The sequence below is a fragment of the Camelus bactrianus genome, chromosome 21 (assembly GCF_048773025.1).
Source record: "Camelus bactrianus isolate YW-2024 breed Bactrian camel chromosome 21, ASM4877302v1, whole genome shotgun sequence".
In the NCBI taxonomy this organism is placed as follows: domain Eukaryota; kingdom Metazoa; phylum Chordata; class Mammalia; order Artiodactyla; family Camelidae; genus Camelus; species Camelus bactrianus.
In genome coordinates, this window is record NC_133559.1 from 12545530 (window position 1) to 12553760 (window position 8231).

At 33.8% G+C, this 8231-nt stretch overlaps 1 protein-coding gene across 1 annotated transcript in view; it reads left to right on the forward strand.

The window, feature by feature from the left end:
- Positions 1-8231, forward strand: part of ATF6 (activating transcription factor 6) — a 166932-nt gene that overhangs the window by 68633 nt on the left and 90068 nt on the right. The gene's annotated exons all lie outside the window — the stretch shown is intronic.

An 8231-nucleotide genomic window follows, 5' to 3' on the forward strand; every position in this document is an offset into this window, starting at 1 on the left:
GCTTAGCTTATTTACATTCCATCTACTTTTCCTCTAAAATGAAAATATAGTCTCCATAGAGTTGCCATATGAATATTTCTGTTGGAGTGCTGTATGTTAGTTAAACCAGGAGCCCATGAATGAGTTAGAATTCCTTGGTGGTCTATATCCTAGGTTTTTCTTTTTCTTTTTTCTTAAAAGAATGTGGAGGGGGCATAATTAGAAATAAGCATATACTAGCAGTAAATGATTCAGTCTCTGATTATTGTCACCCCTCACTATCACTGTTGAAATTCTCAGTTAACTCAGTTCTTTTCCTAACATGTAAATATCTAGCAGCTCAGAATTTTGGACCAGAGAACTTCACACTTGAAGATTAGGGAAATCAAACATTTCATGTATTTTTAGTTATTAATCAAATATGCTAGGAGATTTGGAAGACTTTAGTGATATAGAAATCTCATGATTTCTGCCTTTTCACAAAAACTCCCTGTGCTCAGCCTGTTCTCGCAGACATAATTGTCATATTTCTATACTGCACCAGCCTCAAAGTTCATTTTCAGCAGCAAGAGGGCAGCTGAGGACAGGGTTTCAGCAAGGCTCCAACTGTGTTGACTGATGAGAACTAAATATTAACTTTGTGTTGACACAATCACATTTAAAATGGAGGGAAAAACAAACTTCTAAATATGGGATCTAGCACCACAAAGAGACTTGATGGATATTAAAGTGAATGTGTTGAAGTATATGTTATGGAAGTCATCACAAAAGCATATTTTTAACACTCACATAGCCAAATACTTTTTCTTAGGTTTGGGATAATTTCTCTATTATTTGATAAAAACAGTACAATATTTATTAAAAGTAGCCATTGTCAAGCCACGGATTGATGTGACTAGTAACATTTTTCTATGGAAGAGAAAAAGTATTTGTTACAAAGAAAATAATCCTAGCCTTAAAAGGACTGTATTTTTATAAAGGAAGATGGATGGTATTTTTTTTTAATATGTGCATTACATTTCTTGCATTTGTAAAAGCTGTTTCTTATTAGTTTGCTGTAAAAGGTGCTACTAGAGAATAATTTATCACTGTGCCATCCCCCAATCCTTTGATGTTCCAGAAGAGACAGTCTTATGTTTAAAAATACTGTTAGGACTATATCTTACATTCTGTTTGAGGTTTTCAGTTCCTAATTAATGATTTATCATATCTTAGTGTTTTATATCAAGGTAAGGTAAGGATAAACCTGAACTTAATTAGATAACAGTAGTTAGGGAGAGAGAGACAGTATTCTTTTTCACTTTTTCTTTCTTGCTTTGTTTCATTTTAGCAGTAGGGATAAAGAAGTTAATTTTACCATCATGACTATAAACTATGTCACTGGACAGGAATTTGATTCTTAAACAGTGGATTGTTCTTTTTGTTTTTGCTAAAATGCAAATGAAAGAAGTAAATGATCTCATGTCTTGGTTCTCTTTTCCATTTTTAAGTATGAAATATTCTAACAGTTTCATCAAAAAGGCTGGTGGCATCATTTCTTGTGCAGAAGGATATAGACTTTTTCTCCTACTTAGGTTCTTAATTTCATTGACAGAAATCATTGTAATTAATGCTGTGCGACTGCATTAGAAATTAAGGGATACAGGAATTCTGATGCCCTAAAGTTTTGCTTAGGATAAGCCAGATTAACAGAGCCAATAAACAAGCCATGTTGTTTTATTTTATAATTGGACAGGTGTTAAACAAAATATTTAATACCTAAAAAAAATGTGGCCATTGACTGTTTAGTATACCATTATTTAATAAACCAGCTCTCTCCCAAACTTAAACTCCCTCGTACCGCACACTCCTGCACCCTTTAATCTCATTACAGTTGAGCTGCTGAAATGATTTCTCCAAAGCAGACTCAGTCTTGGGTAACTACTGAGGTCCTGTTATAGGTCAGCAAGGAAGAATGCTTATGATCCCAGTAGTCCCCACAGAGCTTCCAACCTTTCCGGTTCTTTTGATTTAAGTTTCTGCCTCCAACGTAGAAACCTCCTTTACTTTCTTTGTTTTGTTCCAGGTATTCATAACTCGTTTTCTTACAAGTATTTTGTCTTTCTCTCCTCTCTTTGACTTACTTTAGTGTGATTTGGAGGGGAGTTGGGGGTAGGTGGTGGGAAATAACTTTTTCTCAAACTTTAATATTTGAATGTGGTATAACTGATATAAAAATAAGAAATCCAACTAGATTTAATGTTTATTTTTTCTTAATGCTTTCATATGATAGTGTAGGGAGGGAGGAAGTAGTTTAAAGAATATTAGAAAAAGAATTCAAGAGTGTGGGACAGGTATAAATACTCAGGAAAACTCAAGTAAAGTAGGATGAGAAAGTGATTCCAAAGAGACGGGAAGAGGGAGAAAAGATAACATTGAGAAGAAAGGTAGGAAAATGATACTTACTTTAACTATAACTCCAATAAACATTGAAATACTATCCTGAGATTCTGCTTTCTTATCCATTAACAACCAGAGGAAGGCATTTTTTATCTTCCCAGGGCAATTTCCCATTAAGGACAGGTTCTCTTTGATTCAGATGGCTGTGAATGTCAGGTCACCATATAATCTTCAGTCTTGTTTGATATGTCTTTTTTAGAAGAGATAGATGCCTACTTTTGGAGCACTTTTTGTTTCTTTTATATTTTTCATGTTCAGTACCTGTCCTTCAAATCAAAAGATTTTCTTTTCATCTGTTTCAGATACATACCTAATGTAGCTCTGTGCTGGCCTCAGAGATGTTTCTTCTCTTCCTGAGTACTTTATGTATTCTAGACATGGTACAATATTTAGGTATTTCACATCTTCTTGGTCTCTTATAAAAAAAAACTTAGAACAGTATCATATGTATGGATTTTAAGGATAACTTTAAGCCATATGGTCTTATTGTAAGATACATGGGAATTGAAGAAGCACAAGAAACTGGTCCAGGAGCTAAGTAGTCCCTCTGTGCTTGTTCTTCACAGACTGGAATGTACAATAGTCCTCACGGAGAATTGGAGTAGTGGCTTGTTGTCATTCCTGATTCAACAGCCGCTCCAGTAATTCCACTGAAGTCTTTTTCACACATTGCTCATTCAGATTCCCCAAACAGAAAGAGGGTCTGATTGTTCTGTGTGTGTGTGTGTGTGTGTGTGTGTGTGTGTGTGTGTGTGTGTGTGTGTGTGTTTACTATATCTTATGTAGAATTGCTGTGACAGCCTTGGCTCATGATCCATGATCCATGATCCATGATCCATTCATTTGTGACCAGGGTTGGATTCCAGGACAGGGGAATAGGGTTGATTTCATTAAATGTATTATCTTGCTTTGTAAGCCAGCAACTTTAGGCAGAAGGAATGGCTTCTGAGAAAATGATTTTGGTACGTCCTTAGAGCTTCATAAACTGTTTATTATGTTACACAGCCCTGCTTTTAAAAAAAATTCTTTCTTGTATTGTCCCTAATTGTTTGATCTTAAAGGCTTGTCTTCTCATCTATATCATAAGCCTCTTAAAGGCAAGAAGTGTCATATGCTTTTTAATTACCACTCCTGACACTCAGCACAATGCCAGCCACTCAGTGCTTATAAAACAGGACAATTTTAGGTATGGTTCACTGAGAGAAGTCACAGTGATGGAAGTTCATTGTTTTTCGGAATCATATAAAGGGTATTTTTACATCTGTTTTCTTAAAGAAATTTGCATCTATTTTACTGACATAAGCAGTGCTGAATTCCCTGGAAAGTTCAGTTAGAGATGACCCTTCTTCTGTTCCCTTATGGTTGTACTAGCCAGAGATATGTCAGTTTTGTTCTTGTCTCTGAGTCTAAGCTTTTAAGCTAAAAAAATCACTTTGGTGAAATGTTTGACTGTGAAATGTTTGATAATCAGTAGGTAGAACTTTGAGGTACTCATATCCACATTTTTTTTTTTATATATTTGGTGGAAACATTTTGGATTTGATTGTTAGACCTCACTGCTTTCTTTTGTGGAGAAGAGACAGTATCTGGTATCTCTACAGATTCAGTCAGCATAAGTCAGAAACTTGAAATTTTGTACTATATATAAAATAAACAAGCAACAACTTTCTTCTGAATAGCATAGGGAACTATATTCAATATCTTGTAGTAACCTATAATGAAAAAGAATACGAAAACAAATATATGTATGTATATGTATGACTGAAATATTATGCTGTACACCAGAAATTGACACAACATTATAAACTGACTATACTACAATTAAAAAAAAAAAAACAACTTGAAACTTTGGACAAAGAACAGGAAAGACTATAATTAGTGAAGAATGGTTGACTGGTGATGTTATTGGTTCAAAATGTTTACCTAAAGTTTATTCCCATGGAAGGCCATAAAAGAGAATTCCACAGAATAGTAATGATATTTTCTAAATTAATGCCTAAATTAATACCTAGTACATGCTTAGAAGAATGGCATATTTTCTTAATGCATAATGTTTATTTCTTGGAATTTTTTTGTTTAGTATGTATAATTTTATATAAAACCTTCAGAGGCAAGAGAAATTTCCTTAGTAATGAAAGGAAAATAATTTATAAAGTCTACTTCGAAAGGATACAGCTCCTTTTGTTTTGGGGCTTTACAACTTGAGCCTACACATGAATCTTGGAGTTTGGCCATTTTCTTATCTCTACTTTTATGGCCTTTTGGCCAAATTCTTTCTCTGGCTGGAAAAAAAAAAAAAAAAGAATAAATGAATTTGGAAAGATACTTACTTTTTTTAAAAAAAAAAAAGTCTTATCTTAGAAGAGAGACTTAGGAAACAACCTTGTAGAGGGCTTTTTTCTAAATAATTTTTAGCTTAATTTGAAATATACTGTCATTCAGGTCTAAAGCACATTATAAAAAATAGAACAGAATTGCCTGAGAATCCATTTAAACTAGGTTTATAAGTTTACTTAATAATTATATCAATAACATTATCTTTATATATCTATTTTCTGTACATTTCGTTTATATACAAATACTGACACCTTTAATGTATACAGCCATTATAGTTTACAAACCCCTTTTACATATATTATCTTGTTACTTCCTTACACATAATAAAGTATGTATTCCTAGTCTTGTTTTACAGATGAATAAGTGAGGCAAAGAGAGGTTAAGTGGCTTGTGTAAGGACAAAGAAATGATGAGCAGTGAAACGAGGGCAGGAATTGAGGTGTTCTAATTTAACAAAAATGTTTTTCATTACATTTTGGTGCTGCATTTTAGATGTATTACAGTGTATTTAAACAGCAAAATTACTCTATTCCTCCAAAGCCAACCATGTTGTGTTGCCAAATCTCCTAGACAGTTTTGCTGGAGTTATTACATAACAATAAAAAATTTTTGTTAATTACCTGATTGTTGATTAAGTGCTTTATTAGGTTACACTTTCTAGTAGTAAAGAATAACCTAATGGTCTGAAAGATTATGGTATATCTTCAGACTTCAAACCAAGGGAATAGAAGAAATAGACTTTCAGAGTTTCTGGTTTCTTTTTAAAACAATTGGGAAAAAAAAAAATCTTTGCTGTGTCTTTAAAAGGAAGTACTTTTAGCCAAAATAGACACTATTTTAATGATTAGTACTCTAGAACTTCTCATAGAGAAGTGTGGTTTTTGTGCATGTGTAAATACATTTTATTATGGATTCTGTATATGGCATGCCAGATTCTTGAGATCAAACACTTTTGATCTCAAGCTCCTTGTTAAATAAGAGTTACTGTTGTGTGGTTTCAGGGGATTTAGTCATTTGTTCCTTGGCTCTGTAACAGATTCCTAGCTAACATAAAAAAATTTTTCTATTCCTTGAACTTTTCAATTGCAAACTCTAATATAACTTGTTTTATGTTTGAAAAATGAGTCTCTGTAACTAGACTAGTAAGTAGTCATGGTAGAATAGACATGGACACAAAAAAGTTATGAATAATTTGAAGTCTTCAAAATTCTCAGGATGGTAAGCAAGTCCATCTGAGTAAGGATAATTTTCCAACCATTTGTTATTCATGTGCTCTATTTAGTAGTCTTTATTTTATAGTGTGTTTTTCATATGCATTTGCTTAATATCCTGTTTTAGGTTTCATGCTTTCTCTGGGCAGGGATGAAGTTTATTCATTCTGTTTTATCTTTCTACAAAGTCTGTTGCAATGTACTGCAGACTGTGCAGAGCAAGTCCTAAATAGATGTTAGGGCTCAAACTGCCACTTATTTGTGCCTTTTAACCTTATTTTTTATATCCCACCATCCAAAAGATTACTAGAGGTGGGGCCTGCAGAAACAAAGAAGGAAACTTTTCTCAATGCATGTTTGAAATTACTTTTGTAATTTGAATAACAATGAAAATTTAAAAATATATAGTTTCCTTTGATATGGGTGGTCCTTTAGCTGCAGAAGAGAATAACTTTTTTTTTTAATATATATATTTTTATTGAAGTATAGTCAGTTTACAATGTTGTATCAATTTCTGGTATACAGCACAATGCTTCAGTCATACATGAACATACACATATTCATTTTCATATTGTTTTTCAGAATAAGTTCCTTCATTATACTGAATATAGTTCCCTGTGCTACACAGTATGAACTTGTTGTTAATCTATTTTATTTTATTTTTTTAACATTTTTTTATTGATTTATAATCATTTTACAATGTTGTGTCAAATTCCAGTGTTCAGCAGTTTTTCAGTCATACATGGACATATACACACTCATTGTTACATTTTTTTCTCTGTGAGCTACCATAACATTTTGTGTATATTTCCCTGTGCTATACAGTATAATCTTGTTTATCTATTCTACAATTTTGAAATCCCAGTCTATGCCTTCCCACCCTCCGCACCCCTGGCAACCACAAGTCTGTATTCTCTGTCTATGAGTCTATTTCTGTCCTGTATTTATGCTTTGTTTTTGTTTGTTTGTTTGTTTTTGTTTTTGTTTTTTAGATTCCACATATGAGCGATCTCATATGGTATTTTTCTTTCTCTTTCTGGCTTACTTCACTTCAAATGACATTCTCCGGGGACATCCATGTTGCTGCAAATGGCATTATGTTGTCGGTTTTTATGGATGAGTAGTATTCCATTGTATAAATATACCACATCTTCTTTATCCAGTCACCTGTTGATGGACATTTAGGCTGTTTCCATGTTTTGGCTATTGTAAATAGTGCTGCTATGAACATTGGGGTGCAGGTGTCATCCTGAAGTAGGGTTCCTTCTGGACACAAGCCCAGGAGTGGGATTCCTGGGTCATACGGTAAGTCTATTCCTAGTCTTTTGAGGAATCTCCACACTGTTTTCCATAGTGGCTGCACCAAACTGCATTCCCACCAGCAGTGTAGGAGGGTTCTCCTTTCTCCACAGCCTCTCCAGCATTTGTCATTTGTGGATTTTTGAATGACGGCCATTCTGACTGGTGTGAGGTGATACCTCACTGTAGTTTTGATTTGTATTTCTCTGATAATTAGTGATATTGAGCATTTTTTCATGTGCCTTTTGATCATTTGTATGTCTTCCTTGGAGAATTGCTTGTTTAGGTCTTCTGCCCATTTTTGGATTGGATTGTTTATTTTTTTCCTATTGTTTTGTATGAGCTGCTTATATATTCTAGAGATCAAGCCTTTGTTGGTTTCATTTGCAAAAATTTTCTCCCATTCCGTAGGTTGTCTTCTTGTTTTACTTATGGTTTCCTTTGCTGTGCAGAAGCTTGTAAGTTTCATTAGGTCCCATTTGTTTATTCTTGCTTTTATTTCTTCTAGGAGAAAATTTTTGAAATGTATGTCAGATAATGTTTTGCCTATGTTTTCCTCTAGGAGGTTTATTTTATCTTGTCTTATGTTTAAGTCTTTGATCCATTTTGAGTTGATTTTTGTATATGGTATAAGGGGGTGTTCTAGCTTCATTGTTTTACATGCTGCTGTCCAGTTTTCCCAACACCATTTGCTGAAGAGACTGTCTTTATTCCATTGTATATTCTTGCCTCCTTTGTCGAAGATGAGTTGACCAAAAGTTTGTGGGTTCATTTCTGGGCTCTCTATTCTGTTCCATTGGTCTATATGTCTGTTTTTGTACCAATACCATGCTGTCTTGATGACTGTAGCTCTATAATATTGTCTGAAGTTTGGGAGAGTTATTCCTCCAGCCTCTTTCTTTCTCTTCAGTAACGCTTTGGCAATTCTAGGTCTTTGATGGTTCCGTATAAATTTTGTTATGATTT